The sequence below is a fragment of the Diceros bicornis genome, unplaced genomic scaffold (assembly GCF_020826845.1).
Source record: "Diceros bicornis minor isolate mBicDic1 unplaced genomic scaffold, mDicBic1.mat.cur scaffold_194_ctg1, whole genome shotgun sequence".
Classification (NCBI taxonomy): domain Eukaryota; kingdom Metazoa; phylum Chordata; class Mammalia; order Perissodactyla; family Rhinocerotidae; genus Diceros; species Diceros bicornis.
The window spans coordinates 29813-57046 of NW_026691085.1; the positions used below are offsets into that span (position 1 = coordinate 29813).

The 27234-nt window shown below is 43.1% G+C and overlaps 1 long non-coding RNA gene across 1 annotated transcript; it reads right to left on the reverse strand.

Moving 5' to 3' along the window:
• Positions 1-4123: 4123 nt before the first annotated feature.
• On the reverse strand, positions 4124-7739 carry LOC131402620 (uncharacterized). The gene is made up of 3 exons (XR_009218821.1): positions 7688-7739; positions 4700-4814; positions 4124-4204 (listed from the first exon to the last, which is right to left on the reverse strand). It is a non-coding gene; the product is annotated as an uncharacterized LOC131402620 (long non-coding RNA).
• Between the last annotated feature and the right edge of the window lie 19495 nt (positions 7740-27234).

Here is a 27234-nt window from a genome sequence, read left to right on the forward strand (position 1 = left end):
GATCTGTGGTTCTCGACCAGGGCAATTTTAGCACTCCCACCTCCCACCCCAGGGACATTCAGAAACTTCTGGAAACATTTTTGGTTGTCACAAAGTGGGGGGTAGGTACTACTGGTCTCTAGTGGGTTGAGGCCTGGGAGATGCTGCTAAGCATCCCACAGTGCACAGGACAGCTGCCACAACACAGAATTATCCCATTCAAATTTTAATAGTGCCACTTTTGAGAAACCCTGTCCCAAATAAATCAAGGGGCAAATTTTCATGGGCCCATTAAAGGCCAGGGAACGTCTACCAAAAACAATAATTTAGTTTTAGAAAAACTGAACTGCCATGTGCCAAATGAGATTTACCCCAATTCATTAAAAAAAAAATCATATTATTTGCATATACCAAAAGGCTTATCTTCCTGTTCTCTATAGCAGGGACATTTGCAGGAAGCTTATTGGAAGGGTTAAGTCTTTAAAATAGAAAGTTATAAAGAAACAAGACACAGCCAGAAGATATTAAAAAAAAAAAACTCATAGAAATCAGTAAGAAACAACCCAATAGAAATATGGGCAATCTGTATAGACAATTCACTAAAAGGAATATTCAAATGACCAATAAACATATATAAAGATTCTCAACCTCATTAGTCACCACAGAAATACCAATTCAAACTCACGAGAACACCATCCATGCACCAGAATGCCTAAAATTTTAGAAGACTGGACCTTTCAAGTGTTAACAAGAATGCTGAACAACGTAATTCCCATATACTACTGGATGTAGCGAAGGGGTTGCATAAACTGGTTCAACCACTTTGGAAAATGTTGGCAGTCTCTACTATAGCTGAACATATCCATACACTATGACCAGCAATGCCATTCCTAGGGATATATCCAACAGAAAATACTTACCTATTTGCAAAAGAATGAACAAGAATGTTCATAGAAGCATTAAAAGCCTAAAGGAGAAACCATCCAAATGTCTAATAACTGCAGAACGGATTAATAAACTGTGATATGTTCATAGAAGGAAATAATATACCACAACAAGAACTACTACTATATGCAACAACACAAATGTATCCCCAAAATACAATGTTAAGCAAAAGTATGCAGACTCAAGAGTACAGATATCACTCCATTTCTATAAAGAGGCAAAACTCATCAATGGTGACAGAAAGGAGGAGAGCAAATACCTGTGCAGAGAAAGGACAGTGACTAGAAAAGAGCATGAGAAGGGGCTGTAGGGTGTTGGGAATGTCCTATTTTTATCTAGGTGGTAGATACACGAGTGTGTTAACTTTGTGAAAATTCATCAAGCTATACACTTAGGATTTGTATGCTTTTCTCCATTTAGCTTATATCTTGTTAAAGAATTTGCTTAAAAATATAAGGAATACAACCCTGATTTAACGCATCTGATGCTTCAAGAGATTATTCTAAACAGCCCTAACTCACAATGATGTTAAAATGCAAGTTGTGTATATATCGACAACTGATTTTTTACCAAGGCACAAAGGCAATGCAGTGGATAAAACATAGCCGTTTCAATAAATGGTGCTGAACAATGAGATATCCATAGGCAAAATAAATGAACTTGGATCCATACCTCACACCATATACCAAAAATAACTCGAAATGGATTTTAGACCTAATGGTAAAACCTAAAACTATATTTTTTTTGAGAAAAACACTTGTATTCAAAATATATAAAGAACTCTCAAAACTTAACAATAAGAAACAAAAAAGGCAAAAGATTCGAACAGACATTTTATCAGAGAAGATATACAGATGGCTAATAAGCACATGAAAAGACGCTCAACATCATAAGTTATCATGGAAATGCTGATTAAAACCACAATGAGATACAACACTACATGCCTATTAGAATGTCTGACAAGACTGACCATACCAAGTGTAAGCAAAGATGTAGAGATATGGGAACTCTTGGACAATGCTGGTGGGAATGTAAAATGGTATAATGTATAAACATTTTGGGAAACAGTTTGGAAGTTCCTTAAAGAGTTAAACATAAGTGATCCACTCACTCCACTCTTAGGTATTTGCCCATAAAAAGGAAAGCACATGTCCATAACAAAGACTTACATACAAATGTTCATAGCAGCTTTATTTGTAATAGTCCAAAACTAGAAACAACTCACATATACATCAACACCTGACTGGATAAACAATTTGTAGTATATCCACAGAACAGAACATTACTCAGCAACACAAAGGAACAAACTATTGATACACACAACATGGGTGAATTTCAAAAGAATTATGTTAAGTGACAGAAGCTAGACAAAATCAGTGTACAAATTGTCTGATTCCATTTATATAAACTCTCAAAAATGCAAACTAATCTATAGTGATAGAAAGCAAATCAGTGGTTCTTTGGAGAGAGTAAGTCACAGAGGGGTGGGGAGGAGGGATAACAAAGGTGCATGAGAAAACTTTTGAAGGTAATGGATATGTTCACTATCTTGACACTGACTGAAAGTTTCATAGAGGTACACCTTATGGTGGAGGTCATAACTTATCAAAGCATACCATTTAAATAAACGCAGTTTGTTTTCTCAAGTATATTTCAATAAAGCTTTTCTAAAAATCATACAGGTTGTATATAAATATTGTAAACCAGAGTTCTTATAATTAGCTCAAAATCAACTCCATTCATTCACACAACAAATATTTATCTAGAACCTGCTATATGCCAAGCACTCTGCTAGGTTCCAGGGTTACAATGGTGAGCAAACTGACATGGTTCCTGACCTCATGGAGAACACAGTCTGCTAGAGGAAGCAGAGATTAATAAAAGATGCACACAGACACATGGATAACAAAAACTTCACAGACAAGTGCTGTCAAGGAGACAAACACAGTGAGATGACACAAAATAACAGGGAAACCAAATCTGATCTAACGGAAAGGTCAGTATGGCTCCCTCAAGGAAGCAACATTTAAGCGACACCTAATGGAAGAGGAGGATAACAAGCTGAAGATGTAACTTTCCTCAGAAGAGACACTAACATAAGCAAAGTCTGTGAGGCAGAAGAAAGCATGACCCTTTGAAGGAATGGAAAGAAAGTCAAAAGGGCTAAGGGTCAAAACAGTGTAGAAAACACTATTGGTCACCTCTCCAGTAACTATTCCATCTCCTCTTCCTCACTCCTAACAGAATCACACTTGGGGTCCTGCAGCCACCCTCCTCCACACATAGTCATGTGCTTTAGAGGAAGATGACTCCATTCTTGATTTTAGGAAGTGGATACTGTTGAGACTTAAGTCAGCCATAGCCGCCTCTTTTCTCCCTGCCAGTGATTAGTTAGAGAATGGCATGAGTGAAAGCAGGAAAAGAAGTTATTGCATGCTCTAAACAAGAGATGGTAGTTTGGACCAGGGAGTTGTCAATGGAGATAAAGATTTGCACGGAGATATAAGGTAGAGCAATGTGTACAGGATGTCTCCTAGGTTTCTGGCTTAGACAAATAATGATCAATCTTTTCCATATAGTCAAAGCCAGAGAAATATTTTTTTAAAAATGAATAGTCTTATGTTATTCTTAATATATTTCTCTTAAATAAACCTAATTAGAACTAGTCAAGGATCATACCTAAAACATATTTCATCCTCATGCAGGATACTGGCTTCAGAAGTTTATGCAAAGTTATCAAGAATGAATGAGGCTAACTAGATTTTGTCTTACAATACAAATCAATGTTTTCTAAAATTCTAACCTATAATTAACAATCCTGCCTACAAATAACATCAATTTCTGAATATCATTTATTTTGCCTTGCCTGCTTCAAAAAATGATTTAAGCTAGCAAAATGTCCAAATCAATTAAAAGCCAAGCCAAGAATAAAGTAGTCCAAGGATTTCTGACCACTCTTGTGTTATCTAAAAATAATTCCAGAGAAATTAGATGGAGGTACCTAACCAATTATGCTCATCAAATTTATCAAATTAGGTCTCATAACAACAGTAATGAAGGTTCCTATTACAGATACAAACAGACCCAGGCAAAAATATAACCTACCTTGACAAGTTGATGAAGTGCCATTTCTTTCAGAAGGTGGTGTACTTGGACTGTTGAAATGAGGTGCAATTCCTCATTTCCTTGCCATCGTTTGTAAAATTCTTTGAGTGGTACGTACAACGACATGACAACGGTACTTCAGCTTTTTTGCTTAAGATTTCATCCGCTGGCTTCCCTAAAAGTGAAAGAACCTCTATTTATAATAATTCTAATTCAAAAACCATTAATCATCCTCTGCAGCTACAGTGAGCAACCACTCGAATTTGCCCAGGATTGGGAGGTTTCCCAGGCTGTAAGATTTTCAGTGCTAAACCTGGAAAAGTACCTGGCAAATCTGGACAAGTTGGTCACTCTGTCTGTAGCATCAAATTAGGACAGGAGAGAAACACTTATGATGTCAGAGACATTTATAGAGAGGTTATCATCAATTTGCATAATTTACAAAAAGATAATAGGCAAAGATTAATAATGTAGTAAAGGCACAATCACTTGAGTATTCGTTTATATTGAGACTTATTAAAATATCAAGCAGGGAGGATTAAAAGAAAGACCAAAAGTATATTCTTAGTTACTGCTATTTCTTTAAATGAATCATTCTGGATAAAAAGTACTTTATTATATTTTTTTCAAGTCCCAATAATCAACCTGAATATATCAACCAAATACTTACCACGAAGAAGAGCCTGTTGCCATGCTAAAGCAGCACAAAGTAAGACTAAGCTTTTCCCACTTTCTGTAGGGCTCTCCAACAAACAATGCTGCTTACTTTTTAATCCTCGGACAATCTATTGACACAAAAACAATTAAAAAAAATCAGTAAACAATTTACTTCATTAGGGTCTGTCTCCATCACAAGTACAAACATAACAAGAAGTAAGGTTGTACTTGAGGGAACATAGCAATAGCAGAAGGGAGAATTAGTATTTAGTTCAATCTAGACCTTATTTCTTTATCTTTCTCTCTAAAATTATGTTGGACTTAAAAGCATGTAGGCATAAAAGAAATGAACAATTTGTACCTTAATGATGCAAGCACCGTGATTTCTGTAAAACTAGAGCACACTAATATGTTGGATGAAAACTTAATGGAGGATACTGCTAGGGGGAGTGTAAATCGCTACAACCACTTTGGACAGAAATTAACAATTTCTAGCAAAGTTGAAGATACCCAACACCAGGAAGTCCAGTCCTATGTATATATCCAAAACCTTTCCCACAGGAACATAAGGAAACATGTATAAGAAAGTTCATAGCAGCATTGTTTAAAATTGCAAAAGAATGTAAACAACTTAAATGTCTGTCAAAAGGAAAATGGATTAAAAAATTCTGGTATATTCATACAATGGAATACTACACAGCAATTTAAATTGATAAACAATCTATAAGGCTACTTCTTAAAAATAATGTTAAGCAACTAAAAACACTTAACAAATATAGGTACAGTATCATATCATTGTACAAAGTTTAAAAACAGGTAAAGTAATGCTCTATATTGTTTATGGATACATACATATGTAACAAAAGTATAACAACACGTCTAGGAAAGAAAAAGAATAAATTCAGCATACTAGTAATATCACTTGCAAACAAGGTATAAAGTAAATATGGCAAAATATTAAGATTGAACAAATCTGGAAAGTTGGCTTACTCATTTGTCTATCGATTGTCTATATGATTGAAAGATCTCAAAAAATATGGTGAGAAATATAGTATTCTGTGTAAAAGACAGTAAATATTTTGTAGAAGGTAGTAATTCCGTAAAGTAAATAGAAGTGCCAAATGAGCTGAGAATAGTTTTCAGAATATTTTCCTTTGCCTCCTAACCATATACAGTTTATAGCGATCAGGATTATTTTTCGAAAGGTTACATGTTCTTCCATGAACCCAGCAAATATTTTCAATCCATTTACTATCTGAGAAAATGAATGTAGTCACAGATTCAGTATACTTCATGAATTATCAGCATCTTTATCTTAATGAAGACTTAACTGCTGAAAAATAATTGCAGAATTCATTATAGCAAGCTATGATGGACAAGCTTTACAAGGAAAGTTCATCTTCACCCCACCAACTGTACATTCAGACCATATTGAAAAGTCATGCTTTCTTGTTTACTTAGATTCCTAACTGCAGCAGAAACGAAAATCAAGACTGAAACAATGCCATTCAAAGAAAACCAGATACCCAACTAGACTAGGACAGAAGTCTAGAAATAAAAAGGGGATGCCTAAATGTATAAACAAAACAAATGCAAGTAAAAGAATTTCCTAGTCTTAAGCATCACAGTGGTTGAGAACATGTCTCGGAATCTGACAAATCCAGATTTGTATCCCTACTCTGCCAAAGCTGTGGACCAGGAGGTAGAAGTACGAGTTCTAGATCAGGTTCCCACAACTCAGATGTGTTTCCTTGATCATGTCTTCACTTCTCTAGACTAAGATCCTTATCTGTAATAATCCCTAATTGAAAAACTGTTGTAAGGGAGAAAATGCCTTGGCACACAGTAGGTGCTTGATAATTCTGATTTAAAGGTCAGAAGGGTATAATGAAAAGAAGACGGGCTTTGGAGTAAAGCAAGCTTAAGTGTGAGTCCCACTGTGTGAATCACTGAACCTCAGTCTGTTTCTTCATCTGTGCAATGGAGATAAGATTATCCACCTGATCGAGTTTTGACGAAAATTAGCCAGGCATTGAGTTAAGAATTAAGTAAGGTAATGGATAGAACGTGCCTAAACTCCAGTATTTGACACAGAGGAGGTGATCTACTTTAATCCCCACCTCTTCTAAACCACCTATGCTTAATCTAGGATCCAGAGATGGAAGTCAGAGACTGTGATCTCTTGCTAATGCGTGCAGAAGTCTTGGTACATGACTGCGTTTCTCTGAAGAGAAAGTCTGTGGATTTCTCATTCCCAGAACTATATCCTAATAAAATAACTGAAAACAGAGGGGAGACTGATATGCACTGTTATCAACTGAGGGCTTCCTTGCAATAGTGGAAAAAAACGGAAAATTCGACCTGAGGATGGAGGGATGGTTAAAAGAGCAATTCAACAACTTATGAAGCCAATTATACCCTGACCCCTAGCCTATGTATTCCAAAACCAGCTAAGAACCACTTTTCTGAGGTATTTCCCAGTTCTAATATTCTGTGATTCTATCTGTGCAACTCTTGAGTAGAGATTTGGTGGACTCTAACCCCTTCACGCCAGCCAATAAGGCAACGCTGGCTAGTTCCTCAGATACAGCCTAGAAATCCATCCCGCCCGCAGTCGTCGCAATCCCCCAGGGGATAAAGGATGAGCCCCCGATCCGCCTCCCGCCATCGTCCCCGCCGCCACGAGTCACCGGGGGGCCGAGGGGGCCCGGGGCCTCTCCCCGGGGATCGGGACAGGCTCCCTCTGGCCTCTGCGTGTTCAGAACCCCGAGGCCCGGGGACACAGTCACACCGATGGCCCGCATGGCGACCAGGGGAGAGCAGAAGGCTCTCATCGGGCAGGCTGAGCGCCGCCCCAGGAGAGGCAGGCTGGCCTGTTCTGAGGAAAACCGAGGCAGCGCTGCCTGGGCTCCGAGTCCCGGGAGAAAAGGAAATGGTATCTGCGAGCACACACTGCGGAGCCTGGCAGAGAGGAGAGGCCCCAAACCTCTAGCGTCCTCACCGGGCTGCCACTCCCTGGCCGAGCGCGGACTCCAGCGCCTCACCCGCTCCCTCTTCCGCTCTCTCCAGGCCGCGCAAGCGCTCCTGCAGACGAATTCCCGCCTCCCGCCCCCTCGACTCCCAGCACCCAATCACCCGCCAGAGCAGAAACCAAGAAACCAATCCCGGCGTGAGGTTAGGGGGCGAGAACCCTGGCCCCTGAGGGAAGCCTCCGCAATAAAAACTAACGCAAAGTATTTCGTGGCCCGGAGGTGAATGCTTGAAGAGAGAAGGACAGGAGCAGACCGCAGGGTTTAAAGGAATAGTCTTCTCCCTTTTGAGATTTTGAAACCGGCGACTTAACCTGTGCATCCGTTTCCTTGGAAACTCACAGTCTCATTCTTCAGGTCTGTAGACCAACAGAAAGGAAACCCTTTGAAGCCTTGCCGGGTTCTTCCCAGAGCGTCCGTCAGTGCCGCTCAGCTCACGTTTCTGAACTTCACGGCGGCCCGGGTGTCGCACAGACGGAGGCGGGAACTGCCAGACGCCTGAGCCCGGCCAGGCGAGAAGGCTGGTTGACGACTGGCCGCAGAACCTCAGGATGTTCCACGCTTCCCCGGATAGCGAGTTCAACCAGAGCAATGCTCTAGAGCGCTCCTGCCCTGGTCACTTCTGCTCCATCAAGGCTCATCCGCCTTCTGTCCCTCCTAAAACCGGGTTGTTATTCTTTGCCACGAAGTACACTTCAGCTTCCTCGAAGGTAGGGAGTTAATCGTGATCTCTCCAAATGGTGATATTGTCACTTTCTGAATAGCCTAAGCTTGGCTTCGTTACTAGTGTCTCAAAAAAGTAAAACGTGAGACAGTTTCTCAAGTTTGAGCAACTAGGTTGGGGAGAGGTTTGCTGCAGGAGGAGCAGCGGGAGGAGAGTGGATTTGTTTGCTTCCCTTTCAGTTTTAATGCATCTTCCCCAATTGCAAAATGTACAGTGCTAAAAATAAATTCTACCTTTTAATTTAGTAATCTCAGGCTCAAAAATTGATCCTAAAAGAGTAATCCAAAAGAAAGAAAATGTAAAAACACCTAAATTGATAACATTGCCTATTGTAATCCTGAAAAAAGTCATCAACCTCCCGGTCTAGTAATAGCACCCTATACGGTTATGATACATCAGTTTGATCATTAGGAAGCCAATAAAATAATTATCAAAAGTAAACAACTTGCAAAAAAATTTCATATAAAGTTAAATGAAAGAAAGCAGACTCCCTACTGGGTATTATGAATTCTATTATGTGAAAATATATATGCATAAGCAAAGATGGAGGGAAAGTATAAAAAATGTAACATACTGTTAAAACAGTGGAATGAAGGATAATTTATCAATACTTAAAAATATCTTCAAATTTTTATTCTGCTTTTACAATTTTTTTAAATATCAAATCGTTTAAGTAACTGCTCCAGGGAAACTACTATGATTTTTGATTTTCCTCCACTCAATTCCTAAGGCTCTCAACCGACTCTAGCCTTGTATGGCCATTTGATGTGTGTGGCGTTAACAGAAATGGATACACGTAGGCTCTGGAGCCAGACAGTCCTGGATTCCAGTCCCTTGAACTGTTCCTTTCAGGTGAACAGTAGTGAAAGAAAACACAAAAAACTACAAGTTCATTTGATAAAGAATATGAGTGTTTATGAACCAATATTCAAAATAGCTGCACACATCTGTTTTCACTTGAATAAAAAAATCACATTGTGACAAATTTTGTAACCTTAACTTAAAATACATGAATATTAACATTTACTAATATAGTTACACATTTTGTTTACATCATCAACGAATGTGATGAAAAACAGCATGTTGTTATTTAAACACAGCAGGTTTTGACCAGCCTTTGAAAACTGATCAAAGAATGTGTGCTGCATTTACTTAGAAACCATTTATTTCAACCTTTTTTGAACTCCTAGAGGTTTCCTACTCACATCAAATATTCCAAAGCCTCAGTTTAAAATAGTTTAAACTAAAACAGTTTAAACTAAAATAGTTTAAACTAAAACAGTTTAAAATAAAACAAAACAAAAGAACACAGGACCGCTGTATTTAATCTTAGAAGACTACAAAACTGCCTTGTTTAAAAATACGAAAATTCTTACAGTATTTTTTAAGTGTATGCTTTTATTTTTCACATTGAAATTACTTGATTGAACATCTGATATCGCAGGGAAGGCCAGCCCAGTATCCTGTTTTTCAGAGCTGACCAGGTGTTTCTGATGCAATCTATGGACCAGCAGAGACCCATTTGACTAAAGAAGAAATAATTAATCAAGTGTTCTCTAAACATTGCTGCATAATGGAATCAACTGGGGAATCTTAAAAAAAAATACTAATGCCTGACTCCCAACCGGAGACATTCTGATTTAATTGGCATGGGTTACAATTGGGGATCAAGAGTTTTAACAGCTCTCCAGGTGATTTTAATGTGCAGCAAAATTTGGAGCCACCACAATGATGCAAGACACAACAGTGATCTAAATCACAACTAGCCACAAATGACAGATGCCTATAGAGGAGAACTCACTTTTAAAGAAGTTTCTCAAGTTGGAAATACTTTATAGTTTCTCTCTGTTTCTTAAGATCAAATTTATGCTTTTTCTGAAAGTTATAATGACTCTTTAATTAGTAGTCTTCAGAGGGGATTTATATTGTTAAACACTCAACAACTATTTTTAACCATTAAGTTTAGGTTATTGTATATAATCACTGCTATACACTTATCTATTACGTGTAACAATACACTGAAATTACCTTCTAGGCATCACAGTATTAAGAACCATCCATAGTTTATTGACTGTTTGAAGCATTCTCCAGAGAACCCCTGAATTCAATAGCTGGTTCATATTGGATGTTAATACTTCTGCATATGGTATAAGTTCACTGGCAGAGAGTAGAGTCAAACGTTCTAGAATTTGTATCGTTTCCATATGTCTTACTGGGACAGCTGAAAATGCTAAAGGGGAAACTTAGCAGTCATAATCTAAATTCTATACAGCTTGCCAAATCAGAAGTAACATTGTTCTATCAGACTACAGGCCAAACAAATCAAGAAAACAATGTTGCTCTAAACGGAAAACTTTCAATCCTAGCCATAGTTTTGGCCATACTTAAAATAAGGACCTTAAGAAAAATTCATTTAGGTGTAGTTATTTCACAAAGAACAAAACATATCTCATTTAAAAAATCACATTAGTGACCCAAAGACAAGGGTCATTTCCTTGGTGCTTCAGAAAGATTTTAAAAATGGATTGAAATATGAAAATATACCCAAGTATTGCCTTTGGTAGTCACATTCATTTGAAAGATTGTAATTTGTTGATACCTATAAGGGTGGCCCCCTTTATAGGTTATAACCACTCAGCAGATTGCTGTTATTGAATAATATCAATCCTGTGCTCTTCGATAGAACAGATACTAACCACATCTGGCTGTTCACCACTTGAAATGTAGCTAGTCCAAAATGAGATGTGCAGTAAGTAAAAAATATACACTGGATTCCTAAGAGTTAGTATGGAACAACAGTAAAATATCTCATTAATCGTTTTTTATATCGAGCACCTGATGAAATAATATATTAGATATATTGGGTTAAATGAAATAATTATTAAAATTAATTTTGCCTTTCTTTTTACTTGAATGTGGCTATAGAAAGTTTCAAATTATATTTTAAAATTATATGTGTGTCTTGCGTCTTATTTCTATTTGACAGTGGTGATCTAGAACACTATCCAGTAACCGCAAGTCCGTTGCTCTATTCCATGGCACTTATTTCTGATTTCTTTCTATCGACCTTTCACAGAACCTGTTTAGTGATATAACGTAGGACCTATGAGGTAACAGATACAAGCATATCAGAAATAAATGGTTAAAACTCCTTAAACTCAAAGAGAATTATTAAAATTATATTCACAAAAACATTATTATATCCCCAGGGGAATTCTGCATGATTTTAAGATTTCAATAAGCCTAACATCTCTTTGTACTACTAAAGGGGAAAAAGTAGTATAAATCTACTATACCTTCTTGGAGTTGTTTAGGAGAGTGGTTTTTGGCATTATTAGTCAGGAGCATTTCCCTTAACAGGGCGTCAGTCCCTTTGATTTTTTTCCTCACAGATCCAATCTTTCACAATGCATAAATGCGAGTAGTTAGTTACAAGGAGACATAGTAAAGCAGAACGTGACCCTTAAAAATATACAGAAAGTCAACTGGATTCTTCATTCTTAAACACAAAACTCATCTCTCTCCTCTCTCCCCCTCCCTTCTCCCTTTCACTATCAGTAATCCAAAGGAAGTTGCACTTCTTGTGCATGCATACTAGAGATTGAGAACTTCTGTTAGGTAGTTCAGCCAGGGAATCTGCTTAGATAAAGATCCCCAAGTGATCTGATACAGGGAAGTTGGAAACTACTACTTTTATCAAAAGTTCTCAAGCTTTCTTCCACTCTATCCCACCATAAAAGTCTTTCATCAGGAAAAGTGGTTTGACATAGCCATAGTTCAAGAGTTGAGAGGGGGAGGAAAGAAAAAGAGGAGAAAAGAATGTCCATTTGGGGGAGATCATATATGATTTTAAAAAGGCCTCACTCAAAAATTCTGATGACTAGTGGTGTAGTGGTTTGCATACTCTGCTGCAGTGGCCCCAGGTTTGCTGGTTCAGATCCCGGGCACAGACCTACACACCACTCATCAAGCCATGCTGTGGCAGCATTCCACATACAAAATAGAGGACGATGGGCACAGATTTAGCTCAGGGCCAATTTTCCTCAAGCAAAAAAAAAAGAGAGGAAGGTTGGCAAAGGATGTTAGCTCATGGCCGGTCTTCCTCACCAAAAAAATACAAAATAAAAAAATAAAAGAAATTCTGATAGGCTTATATAGGAGAACATGTCCTCTCCTCCAACCCAGTTGACAATCATTGCTATATATGGGTAAAATTCAAGTTGCTCACTTTAAATGCCTAAAATGTCTCAGGCACTTTATGTATATTTTCTCATTTCACCCTAACATTCTTACAAGGTAAACAATATTGTCTCCATTCTACTGTAAGGAAACAGGCTGAAAGACATTTATTAATATCCCAAAGTCACACAGCTAAGTATGTCAGCCAGTCGAAGCAGTACTGGTGATACCCACAAGAGGATGCATTTGTCTTCCTTCAAGAAGGGTTAAAGAAGCTCCAAAGGAATGGGAAACCTTCCTTTCTGTAAATCAAATGCTTGTTTCTAAACTTTTGCCTATACCATGGTGTGACTATTCATGACTATTATTGTGTAATATCAATAATGAGAAAGTAAATGATGATGTTGTAAAAATGCCTATTTAGATATATGAGATAGCACTATGCTAAGTGCTTAACACATAAATACTTAATAAATATTTTTGTTACTATACTACTAGTATCATCATCAGGGTTGTAAGTGTAGTAGTAACAATGTTAGTAGCAATAATGGTACGTTAGATACAATCATCAACTTTTCATGCAAGTTAAATCAATTCGTACCAGTGCTTAGTCCCAGTAAGGATGGTATCTGCTTCCTTTCTCATAGAAACTGCTTAAAATTGATGTTTCTGTTTGAAAGGACACTGTAACAATCAAAATTGGTATAATTTTAAAGTTCAAAAATCTAAATGCACAAGTATAGGTACAGTGAAGACTATCCCACGGCCGGCACTGCGGCATAGTGGTTAAGTGCATGTGCTCTGCTGCTGGCGACCTGGGTTCGGATCCCGGGTGCACACTGAGGCACCACTTCTCAGTCCCTGCTGTGGCGGCATCCCACATAAAGTGGAGGAAGTTGGGCATGGATGTTAGCTCAGGGCCAGTCTTCCTCAGCAAAAAGAGGAGGATTGGAATGGATGTTAGCTCACGGCTGATCATCCTCACAAAAAGAAAAAAAGACTTTCCCAAAACAGTCATACAAGTATACAAGTGACGGCTTACAATAGTACAAATTAATCTACATTTCATAATCTCTTCAATAAAACAGTTCCCAAATGCTGCCAAATACAACATAATTTCTTTGGAAGTAGATTATGCAAAGGTGCGAGTAAATTAATGAAGACACCTGGCTGAAGATGACCAAAGAAGGTTCATGTTCCTCCTTGAAACCAACCATAACAAAGAAAGAAAAAGAAAATCCCAACTTCAAGGAAACAAACAAAAAATCCCACACTCAAACGTTATTAAAAAAAAGAAAATATTATAAAAAAAAGAAAATTAAATTTCAAAAATATCACTATTTCTATGACAGTTTTACACTAAAACTATTATAGTAATTCTATGCTATGGAATATTATAGAGCAATTAAAAAAATAAGGTAGATCCACATGTACTCACATGAAAAGATTTCCAAGAAATATATTAAATCTCCAGACAAAAAGGAAAACGACAAGCACCCAGAAATCAACCCTGAAAGCACAGAAATATATAATCTTAATGACAGAGAATTCAAAATAGCTGTCATAAAAAAACTCAATGAAATATAAGAAAACAGACAATTTGATGAAATCAGGAATTTTTTCACAAAAGAGATTGAAACTATAAAGAAAAATCCATCAGAAATCTTAGAGCAGTTAGTTAGTCTTCACTAAGTGCTTTCCGACATTTGATCAGTTTTAGAACAAGTAGCAGGGTTGTTCCTATTGCACACACACTCTTTTCCCAGAGTGTGTGTGGCATGAGTGTCACGATTCTTTGGATCACACAAGTTTTGTAGGCTCTCAATGCAACTTCCAGGAGTTTTCTGTTTCCCTTCACAAGCTGTACGTTTCATTGTCCTACTGTCTGGCAGACTCAGTCCAAGGACACCGGGAAGCTAGTTTTGTCATTGACCTCAGGGTGCAAGGGTCACAGGGGTGAATTTTTTCTTTATAAGCATCTGGACCAATGAGGGTAAATGACTACAAATACCAGAGGAAGCTGTAGCTAATTTAAGCAGAAATAAACTACAAGCAGATGATCCTGTAGTTCACAGAATTCACAAATATCTGGACAATTGGCCTGGAGAATGTGCTGGAAGCAGGGGGCCGTGGGACATCCCAGCCCCACCCTAGGAAGAGCCCAGTCAGTAGGCCAGCCTGGGCCTTCAGACACGGGGCTGAGGCCAGAATTGTCATTCATTGGGATCTGCACTCTGTTAGCTCCCTGACAATACCTTGATTTCAGACACCTGGTCTCAGAACCGTGAGAGAATGTTTCTGTTATTTTAAACCACCATCATTGTGGTGATTTGTTACAACAGTCCTAAGAAACTTACACACACTCACACACACTCACACAGGCCACTCTCATGCCCAGGGGCAGTGCTCTCCACCTGAGGCTGAATCACAACCCATTGAAACGCCCACTTGAAGACTGGAGAACAACTCCTGCCCCTGGTCCTGCAGGGGCTGGGCCAGGTATCTTCACATAGACACACCTCCTGTACCTTTTCTGTGCAGACCAGCCCTGCCTCCTTGTCTGCTGGACAACGGGACGCCTTCTTGACTCAGCTGAAGTGGTGCTGCTCAAATCACCGATTTCAACAGACCAGTGTTGTTTTTCTAATTCATGCAGGTTCCCTCTGGAGGCTCTGGGGAGGATCCATTTTCTCACCTTTTCCAGCCTCTAGGGGTCACTGCATCCCTTAGCTCCTGGGCTCCTCCTTCAACTTTAAGGCCAGTAGTGTCCAGCAGAGTCCTCCTCACATCACATCACTCTGACTCTGCCTCCGTCCTCACGTCTTCTCTACTCTGACCCTCCTGCCTCCCTCTTCCACTGGTAAGAAATATGATTACTCTGGGCCCACCTGGACAATCGAGGATGGCTCCCATCTCAAGGTGAGCTGACCAGCCCCCTTAATCCATGTGCACCTTCATGTATCTTTGCCTTGAAACCTAACATATTCACAGGTTCTGGCCCTTGACTGGACGGGAAGTGCATTGCATGCAGTGTTGTTAGAGAATCAGTGAGGATCCATCTCTCTGACATGAGTAATTCCAAGGGCCTCTGGGTGGGGCAGTGCACACAGAATGCAAAATTCCTTCCTGCCAACAGCAGTCGTGGACGGAGTCATTGGTGTGTGAGGAGCCATGAAAGGGGGACACAACAGGATGGCTGACCCTCCTCAGGAGCAGCTGGAAGACATTTTAAAAAAGAGAGCCCTGAGCTTTGTGGTTACCATATGCGTGATGCACCCCAGCAGGGGAACAGCATGGTTGGGGCTGGAGGGTTCACAGAAGGTTATGGGGCCTGGTAAAGGTGGATTTACCCACCCCTTGGAGCAAGAACTTGGTAGCAGTGGGAATGTTCTGGAGCCTTCCCCCTGCCAGGCACTGGCACACACACATACATATGCACTCATGCACAGACACATATACAGCACAATATGCACACACAGAGACACACACAACTCTGCACATGCACACACTCAGAAGACACACATGCACACATGCGTCTACGCACATACACACGGATATGTGTGGGCAAAAAAGACATATATACACGTGTACACATGCATACAAATAGACACATGCACAGAGAGACATGTGTAGACAGGCATACCCACATGCACACAAACACACAAATGCACCCACACATGCACAGGAGCAAGATGATGCCATTTGCATTTGGTAGAAAGTTCTGGGAACAGAATGGAGGAGGAACGAGGGGCAGGGAAAGCAGAGACCACTCAGGGTGTATCAGTCAGTGCAGTCACCCCAGTACTCACAAGTCTGGAACGAGGGAAGGGCAGCAGTATTAGAGGGAGGAGGTGGATTAGGGGCGTGTGTGGGGTCAGCAGACCTGGTGGTATGGGTAGCAGACATGAAGGTCAATGTGGTCTCCCAGGATCACTGGGGGCACTGATGGGAATACAGAACACAGGAGCCAGGGTACATTTGAAGGAAAGGTGATCAATTCAGCCTGCAAGGGGTGAGGGGGCTGCAATGGAAGCCATGGGCATCCTGGTGGGGGCATTTAGAACAGGCTGTATGGACACTTTGCTTGTAGTTCAAGAGGTCTGGTAGGAAAGGGCGGGGTGGCGACATCAGCTCCAAGGCTGGAGCTGGCTCCTGGACTAGGACCAGCTCTCTCAGGGGAGCATGGAGTGACGGGGGCTGGTCCACAATCCCTGGGGCTGGGGCAGCAAGGACCATGGGAGTAGGGAGGTACATACAAGGAAGCCATTGCTTTATCTTGCTAGCTATTAATGCAGAGGTGTACTGCTTCCCATTCTGATAACATTCTCCCTTCCAGATAAGCTTTCTCAGAAGAAATCAAACCCAAGAGTAATGATGGCTAATTATGCAAAATTAAGAACATAAATTCACAGGATCCCCCCCCAAAATGATTTAATCACCACCTACATGGCAAAATGAGGGGCCTTTATAAAGATGAGGGAGAGGCAGTATCCTGTATCCAGGTCTGCCAAGGGCCAGACAGGTGAGCAGAGAGCAGGTGTAGGGTCCCCCACCCAGCACTGCAGCTGTCCCTTGTGACTGCTGGACTGAGTCTGCTCTTCGTGCTGTGAGCTGAGGGACCCAGTTTATTCCTACCCACACTGTGGAGGTCATTTGAGAGCCTCTGGGAGGGCTGGGCAGTGGGCATGTGTGTGTCCCAGGTCAGCCACCTGCACTGGGTTAGGGTCTCAGTCCTGTTGTTCAGAACCCCAGGTGGACTTGGGCCAGAATTTGCTCTCTTGTGTCTTTGATGGTGTCTCCCAGGCAGAGCGGGACATCTTCCTGCCCAGCAGGGGAGAGGGGAACTCAGTGAGGCCTTGGACAGATTTCCATCCACAATGGGTCTCTGCTAACTCCTTACTCCTGGTGAAGTTATAGCCAAGTCAGGTAGCCTTTCTAAGACACATCCTCACCTCCTTGTGAGCCCTCTGTGCCTCTTGTTGGTACTTATGTGACCTGGACATCCCTGACAATCAGGCCTGGGCTCCAGGCATCCCCAACTGTACAGTACAAGGTTCCTGCCACCTGTCTGCCCACTTGCCTCTCTATGCCCACTGTCCCTCTCTGGGAGCTGGTCAACTTGCCGGCCTCAGTCTTGTCCACCTGGGCCTGAGGACCCAAGTTCCCGTGTTTTTGCCTTTTCCTTCTTAAATGCCAGTGTCTAGGTCTTCCCTCTCCCCTACCCCTGAAAAGACTGATCTCATTCAGTCCTGAGAGTTGTCCTCAGCCTCTCAAGGAAAGTGAGTCCCAGCAGACCCAGGAGTGAGGTGGGAGCTGGTGCTGGGAAACCAGATCCGGGTGGTTAGTCACACCCAAAACCTGGGGAATATCATGCAATGTGTGCTCATCATCAGAATGAAACTGTACTTGATTTCAGGGGAAACGGTTTGGCAATAGTAATGGTTAGAGGACCTGAGGCCTTCAACGGTGTCAGGACAAAAGAAGATCTGGACACATAATCATCATAATTTTCATCCCATGTTCCTCAACTAAATGAATGGTCGGATGGATGCTGGCTGGATGGATGAAGAATGGATGGATGATAGGGTAGTTGATGCAAGGATAGTGAGTGGATGGGTGAATGGATGGATGGGTGGGTGGGTGGATGTGTGGTTTACAGTTGGATGGATGGATGAGGGATAAATGAATGGATGAATGAATGGTGGATGGATGGATCGTGGGTGGATGCATGATGGATGGATGGATAGATGTATCGATGGATACCTATGAGGCCAGGATTAATAAAGCACACATGGACACCTCTAAGGTAATGGGGTCTAGATCCACTTGACCATCACTGTGAGCTCCATGCACATTTGCTCCATCCTCTCCTCTTGCTTGCTCACACCTTCCTTGATCTGGATTGGGGGCATGTCCAGTTCTGAGAGGGATCCAATTCCTTTTGGAGTTCTCCTCTCAAAGGGCCCATTACCTGCCCCTCCCCTTCAGGATCTTAGGGCCATGGCAGCTCCTATGGAAATCTTACAGGACGTTTCCTATTAGTGTCAGCTTCCCCTGCTGATCAGATGGGAGGGTGAACCCAAGTGTGGGGACACATGGCTGTTTGCCTTCCACAACTCCCTCAACCATTTGATCTCTCTTTCCCTATTTCATCCAACGTCACAGTCCATATTCCTTGAGCTATGCACATCTGCTCCGATGTTAGTCATTTTAGAGACATCTGGGCTCAGTTCTTTCAGTCTTTTACATTTTTCTCTCTAAAGCCCTTATTACAGACATCCCTTTATTCCAGCTTTGAGGAAAATGGTATAGAAAGCCCTGGGCTAGATCAGTAACCTCGAGGAAAAGTGGCATCAGCCCTGTTGCCCTTCAGCTACACAATGAACTTCAAGGTCATTTGGTTTTCAAGATGCTTATCATGCCGGTGTTCTTCCCTCCACTCCCACTTCCAAGCTCCCCAATCCTGAGCTTGGGGTCCTGGAAACAGTCCTCACCCCCCACCTGTGCTCTGGAGCCAGGCCGCAGCCTGCTAAGTTGATCCAACATCAACTACTTTATTAATGTGCTGGTTCTTCTAGCAGACTCAACACAACAAAGATGGTGGTGATGGTAACGAATGTAACGGTGAGTCACCATCGTGTACTGAGAACTAATTCTGGGGTGGTTCTCTGAAAAATGCTTTACCCACCTTACCTCATTCACATCTTGCAAAAGCCCTGTGCTGTGGGTGCTTGAGGAAGGGGAGTCTTTATACTTCTCATGTGAGCTAGAAATTCAATAGATTGATAGATATTGGTGATCTCTGAGCTTGGAATATAAGCTTTGGACTGGCTTCTGTTGAGACAAGTAACAGAAGTCTCTTGTCTACAGGACAGGTGGGCAAATGGGCAAGGGCCAAACAGTACCACTGTCATCCTGCTGTAGCCATTGGGGCCCAGGTAGGCTCACCTGTCGGCTCAGCACTGTAAGTGGGATGGGCGGGGGCGATGGTCGGGATATTCCCCACAGTAGGCTGACAGCCTCTTCAGGATCCTGTTGGGCGCTGTCAGCAAGATGAGCTTTATGAGTCGTTAGAATAGGCCTAAGGGGGCAATTCTGAAAATCTGTTAATGAGAGGCCAAAATTCCCATCCTTCCGGGACAAGAGGAGTTAGTCAGGAGGTTGAATGTTCCGTAGATCATCCTCTCTGCCCACCACACTTGCTGGGTGTTGTTTTATAACATCCTGGTCTCTGGAGACACAAAGAGAAATCAGATGGAGTCTTCAGCCCACCTTCACCGTCTCCTTGAGCAGCAGATGGACCAGCTTGTCCCCAGAGGAATGACAGTCCTGCCACCTGCAGCCCGCAGCCTCCTCATGCTTGAGATGGGAGGACTTCACCAAGGAGTGTGTTCCTGGCTGAGATTGGAGGAGGAGGTGTTTGCAAGATTCATTGGACAATCTCCTGACCGTTCATTCTATGTGGCCACATTGGTACTTCCTGGGGACATTGGTGGGGGAGGTCATGGGGGTCCGTGAGCTCAGAAGATCATGGCAGTGGAGGCTGATGAGAGGTGATGGAAGGGGCTACAGGATTGACCCTATCGTTTAATTTTGTTTGAGTAAAGATGGTGCAGAACCCCAGGACAGGCAGGGGCTGGGCCAAATGGATAGGCCAGTGGCGCTTCCCTGGGTTGGGGGAGGCGGGATGGGCATTGAGTGAAGAATGAGGAGGGTGTCTTTTGGTTTCAACAGTCGGGGCTCACCCCCTGGAGACCTTGAGATGCTTCCATCACCAGAACAGGGCTCCAAGGTGGCTTTTGTTGTCCAGGAAGCCCAGCAGATGCAAAGTATTTAAAGTGCCCTTTGTGGAATCATCACCTCGAAATTCAAAACCTGTAAGTGGCCACTGGCTCAGCTGCATGGACGGCCTGGGCTTCCAGGGGGCAGCATTTCTGCAGGAATGTGCCAGGTGACCACCTAGACTGTGAGTTTGAATGAGAACTCATGTGATAGAGCCCCCCTCGCCTTTCCCTTGAAAACCTCAAATCATCACCTAGGGAGACAGTTTTCCCCCTACTGCTCAGAGCCATTGGTCATCCCGGCTGGTCCCCACACACAGCTTGTGTTCTTTCCACACCATATCCACGAACTGACATTCTCCAGTTTCCCAGATACCAGACACACTCTGCTGGGCGCCCTCCACCTATGAGCCTTTCACACTGAAACTGGCCCCATCCCCAGGGACAGGACACCTGTGCTTCCCCTACCTCACAAGGTCATCACCCTCAGGGGACACGACACCATGCTGAAACAGGTCCATCATCTTCTCTTATTCCATCCAGAGACGCAGTAAAGAAATTTGGGTTCAGGTCAGCTGCTCCTAAGCTCCCTGCAGCATATGGGAGTACTTGTCCAAACAAGCCTCAGGGAGCCTTGGTTGATGGCAGTGATCTTAGACCTGCAGAGAGACCTGGGGTGGACAGCATCCCTGCCAGCCACCAGACACGTCTACTCTGTACTGCTGGGGATCTGAGCTTGCATCCCTCCTGACCTCCCAGCTCCCTGCACTGGGGCCATCCCCAATCTGTTCTCCCTCCTTCAGGCATTAAGACCCTCCCAAACTGCATGAACCCCAACAAGTCCAACATGGCCATAACCCATGTCACTTCCAGGGTGGAGACCCATCATCAACACCTTGTTCATCCTGGAGAGGGACCATGGCATCGCTTACTTCCAAGACAAGATGAATAACCAGGACATGCAAATGATGAAGCTCTTCAGTGGGGGTCTCCACAGGGCAGGAGGGGCCTTAGAGGCAGTGGTATGGCCACACAGAGTGGGCTGCCTACCTGGGCCAGCACATCTAGCAGCTGCACTGAGCCTGTGGGCCAAACTGCACCCTGTGCACTGATGGGGGAGTGTGTGTCTGTGTGTTCACCTGTGTGTGCACTTCGAGGTGTGGGTGTAAGGCCGCACTGTCTGTCTCTCCACCACCACTGTGAATCGACCCCTTTTGTCACCCTGCGTCCACCCAGATGATCTTTCTGACATCCTGGACCCTCAGGCCCTGTCCTCCGCCCACCTTCACTCAACTCCCACCACCCACTGCCCTGGCATCACTCTGCACATTTAACCATCTCCACCATGACCGACACCCCCATTTATGGCCAGTCCATTCTAGCCAGTACCCACCAGTGTCTCTCCAGCCCACCCACTGGAAGTTCCCTCCCCTGATGAGTCCTCAGGCCACTGGGTCTCCGTCTGCCAACCTTGCTCCACGTTCGCTTTCCTTCTCCTACGTCATGTCCTTCCTTCCTCTGCACACACTGAGCTCCAGGACAGCCGCATGCTCCTGTCCTGCAGCTCTGTCCTGTTCCTTCCATGGTCCTGGCCAGGTGAAATCCACCCTGGGACCCAGCTCTGCACCTTCTCTGCACCTGCCCCAGCTGTGAGAGGGGCAGAGGCTGGTGCAGAGCGAGGGCTGGTCCCACCGTCACATCATGACAGCAGACCACAAGGCCCCTCGGTGCTGCCCACACCCCTCCCAGTGTCCCTGGGTCACCTCACTCTTCCCTGCTCTAGGTGCATTTCACATGTCCCTTCTCTCCTCACCATCCACCCCTGCTTCCCTGTGCAGGACAAACTTTTACCGCAAACAAGGCTCAGTGCATGGATTGTGCACAGCTCTGTGGGGCAGGTAGTGGGCATGGTGTGCACACATGTTGCCAGCTGGGAGAGGGCTGAGTTGCAGCTTCTGAGACTCAGACTCCCCCAGGGAGAGGTCAGGCCCAGGCGCCAGGGAGGGGCAGACACCCTGGAAGGGACAAGGGCCACACCAAGGGACTGTCCCCTCTCCAGGATGAACATCTCAGGGGGCTTCAGGTTCTAATGGGCCAGGCTGGGAAGATGGGACTTCACTCAGGAGGGGCTGGGGGCTGATTCAGGTGAGGGGGAAGAGAGTGTAAGGTCACTGGCTCCTGGAGGCCGGGCAGTGACAGCCTGAGCCCCTTCCTCTTGGTGTGGACCCCCTGCAAGCCATCAAATGCAGGGATGTCCCTCATGGAGGGCCTGTAGCAGGATGGACAGAGCAACCCCTGAGTCCAGGGAGTTCCACACTATCCCATCCACAGAGAGCAAGTCTCTGCTCTCCCGGGCCAAGGGGCCCCCTTTCATGTGGAGTCTTCAGATAAGGGGACCACCCCAGGGCCCTCAGCCACCCAGGTGGCTCCTTGGTTCAGGTGGCTCCTGTCCCAAATAGAAAAAAATACAATGAAGAGTATAGACAGGACCCATAATCCCACCACTATATCCACCTCCCCTAACTCCCCGGTCTGCTCCCTTGGGTTTGAGTGTGGATCAAACTGGAAAATTTGATTTTGGCTTTTCATGGCATTTCCATCACCCTTCCGACTCTCCAATGTCCTCGCTGGAAGGACTAACCAGCTAGAGATCACCCGGTTAGTTAACCTCCTGTATTTATAGAGGGGCAGGAACTGAGATGGGGAAGGAAGGAGGAGCCCCAGGCCTTTGACTCTTCCTTCTGCATCTCAGCATCAGCTCTGCTCCGTCCCCTCACCCTCACCTAGAGCATGTGTCTTGACTGGATCCCCATCCTGCACCACCCTCCGCCACAGGCCATCGTCCACCAGCTCCCCAGCCCAAAGAGTTAAGGATGGCAAGAACAACTGCAAGAGCCATTATTTATGGAGTTCTTGCCCTGTGCCAGCAAGGAGTTAATTATCTCACCGAGTAAGAGAGAGGTTCCAAAAGTAACCCATTTTACAAATGAAGAAACTGAAGCCCAGAGAATTAATCTCATGGCCAGGGTCTCTGAGGTAGGAAGAGGTTCCATCCAGGATATGAATGTAGACCATAAGTCTGGATTCTCACACTAACACGTATGCTTTGGGACTAATCAGTAAAAAAGTTTATAATCATGAGATTGGATTTGCAAGTTGGAGCATAGCATACATACCAGCAAGTACAGAAATCATACTTGCATTGATCAGTGAATTATCCAAAGGGAACACAACCGCTAACCAGTACCCACAAAAAATAGAACATGACTAGCCCTCCAACGGCCCTCTTATGTGCCCCTCCCAGGTCACTTCCCTCTCTCTCCCAAGGGGAACCAATATTCTAACTTCTGAATTTGTTTTTCTTGTCTTTGACCTTGATTTAAATGGAATCATACAGAGTGTCTTCTTTTGTGTCTGGCTTCTTTCATTTTGCTTGTAAGATTCATCAATATTCTTGAATGTGGTTGTAGTTAATTTTTATTTCTGTATATTATTCCACTATAAAACATATAACCTATTTTATTTATCCATTCCACTACTGATGCGGAATGGGTTGCCTACAATTTGATGATATCCAAAAAATGCTGCTCTGGACATCTTGTACATCTTTTGGTGAACATGTGAATATATCTGTGTTGGGTATATACCTAAGCTTGGAATTGTTGGGTCATGGAGTATGTGTACGTCCACCTTTAGGAGATACTACCAAAGAGTATCAAAGCGGATTAAACAGTTTGCACTCCCAGCTGTGTATAAAAGTTCCAGTTGCTCCGCATCTCCACCAAAGCTTGGTGCCGTCAGAGGTTTGATTTTAACCGTGGTGGTGTATGTGTAGTGGTAGCTCATTGTGGTTTTAATTTGCATTTTCCTCCTGAGTAATTACCTGGAGCCCTTTTCCATTTCATTGTTCCCATTTGGTTATCTTTTTTTTGAAGTGCCTAGTGAAATCTCCCCTTTTATTCTCGTGGATTGTCTGTAATATTTTTATAAATTTATGCGAGTTAGTTAAATATCCTATATGAGAGTCTTGTGTCAGATAAATACATGGTAAGTGTTTATCCCCTTTGTGCCTGCCCTTTTTCCTCTCTTAAATGTTTCTTTTCACTGACACTTCTCATTTTTAATAATTTCCTGTTTATCTTTTTGTTCCTTAAGTTTACTATTCTTTGTGTTCTGCGAAATCTTTGGCTGCCCCAAGATCTTGAAACTGTTTTTCTAAGGTACTTACTAGAGAAGTTGTTGTAAAAAGCCCCGTTTAGATTTAAAATCCACCTGGAATTGACATTTGTTGGTACAGCCGGTATGGAAAACAGTGTTTTCTCAAAGATTAAAGATCAGAGTTTTCTCAAAAGATTACAAATGGAACTCTCATATGATGCAGCAATCCCACTACTGGGTATAGTTCCAAAGGAAATTAAAATCTTCAAGTGATATCTGCCCTCCCATGTTCACTGCAGCACTTGTCACAATGTTACTGAACCAAAATGTGTTCCCTATTTGGTGAGTTGAAATCAAAGTCTTTACCAGAAGTAGTTCTCACACAAAGTACATTTCATTTGCAGCAAATAAGGGGACCATAGGGAATCACTTCCAAAGCTGTGACTCTCTCAGCAAGGGAAAACAAGGGCCTTTTATTTTTGGTAGGGAATATATATTCAAAAGGAAAGTTTCGTCATCACGTATAGAGGTGGGTACAAGGTATCCCAGGCGTTGTTTGAAAACATGCTTTCCCCTACCTTTCATGTTATGCTAATAAGGCTTAAGCTCCTCCTGGGGTGGAGATCTTAACATTAAAATGAAGCAAAAGTAACTTTGGACACTTCTTGGCCCATCTGTGCAGACGTTGCTTTTGCAGTGGGGTTTGGACTGGTTCAGGGTGGTTGGTGATTGCGTCTCTTAACGTAACTGAGAAACAACTTTGAGAAAGAGTTAAGGCGCCAGCCTGGTGGCGTAGTGGTTGGATTTGGGCGCACCGCTTCAACAGCCTGTGGTTCGCAGGTTCGGATCCCTGGTGTCGAACTATGCACCGCTCATCAAGCCATGCCATGGCAGGCGTCCCACATATCAAACGGAGGAAGATGGGCACAGATGTTAGCTCAAGGCCAATCTTTCTCAGCATAAAGAGGAAGATTGGCAACAGATGCTAGGTCAGGGCTAACCTTCCTCACCAAAACAGCAAAAAAGAAACAGTTAAGTGCTTTCGAAACTGCTTTTGAATTACTTGGGACAGTTAGTTGGTGACAACGATAACCAAGATATGGACACAACTTAAGTGTTTGCTGATGGATGGTTGGATTAAGAAACATTACATGTATCTACAATTAAATATTATCCAGCTTTAAATATGAGAGAAATCCTGCCTTTTCTGAAAACACAGTTGAACTTGGAGGACATTATGCTAAGCATAATAAGCATAATAAGCATAATAAGACACAGAAAGACAATCACTGCATGATCTCATTTACATGTGGAATCTAAAACCGTCAAACTCGTGGAAACAGAGAGTGGAATGTGCCTACAAGAGATGGAGGTTTGTGGGTGCGAGGGGAATGAGAGATGTTGGTCAAAGGGCACAAACTTTCAGTTATAACATGAGGATGTTTTCAATATCTAATATAGAACGAGGTGACCAAAGTTAATAATAATGCATTGTATACTCAAGAGAACTGATCTTAAGAGTGCTTAGCATTAAAAAAAGGAGGAGTTATTACACGAGGTGACGGAACTGTTCATTAGCTTGATTGTGGTATTCATTTCACAATGTGTACATACATGAAATCATCACATTGTACACCTTCAATATATACAACTTTTCTTTGTTAATCATACCTCAATACAGCTGGAAAAGTATTTGTGCTGACTTCAGAAAATGCTTACGAATTAATGTGAATGAGGAAAACAAGAAGTGAAAGCACAAATGCAGCAGGGCCTGGGAGAAAATTTGCCAAATGTTACCCATGGGTGATACTGGCCTAGAGCAAGTTGACTCGAGGGAAGCCGTGTTGCAACTTAGAGTAACCTCTGACTAGCTCACTCAATCTCTGTGTGTTTTACCTTGCACGTAGCCTAGGAGATAAACAGTTCTGGGAAATAATCCTGGCTGACACACGTACATCGCAAGAGTGACAGATGATATCTTTATTCTTTTGAGTTTCTTAGGAACATGACGACCTCCTCAGGAAGAGCATCTATGCCGGCATCCATCATCGATGACAACTGAAAGACCTGGTGTGAAGTCTCCAATCTCCGATGCCAGATGGTCAATATTCCTGAGCCCCCTCACAGCCCTCTAGTCCCTACAGAAGTGCCTCAGATTATGTGCTTGTTTAAGATGGTCTCTGGGACATGAGTCCATCATCTTCCGATTATGCTAGCTAATCGAGTAAATCCCTTTCCTGACCACCAACTCATCTTGTGATTGATTGGCTTCAAGGTTGCAGCAAGCAGAAGGAGCCTTTGCTCGGTTACACGGGCAGGGATTAGCAGCGATTATTAATTTCCTCTTTACACCTTTCCCAATTTCTCACGTTTTTTAAAAGCACATTCACTTCACCAGGAGAAAACCAGCAGCAATTGTGAGTCACAACAAAAGGTGGAGAGATGAGAGTGTGCACCCCTAGCCCTACTGGCCTCAGGAGGGCTGGAGGGAGAACAGTGGGCAGTGCAGGCAGCCCTGACCCTGCTTGGCCCAGGGTCTCCTTCCCCAGAGCCTTTCAAGTGTCCACCAGGCCCCACCAGTGTGGCTGCGGAGCTCCTGCTGCAGGTGGCCCCCATCAGGGTGAAGCCCAGCTGAGTGGTGGCCTCTGCCTGACCAGCAGGACCTGGTTTGTGATCT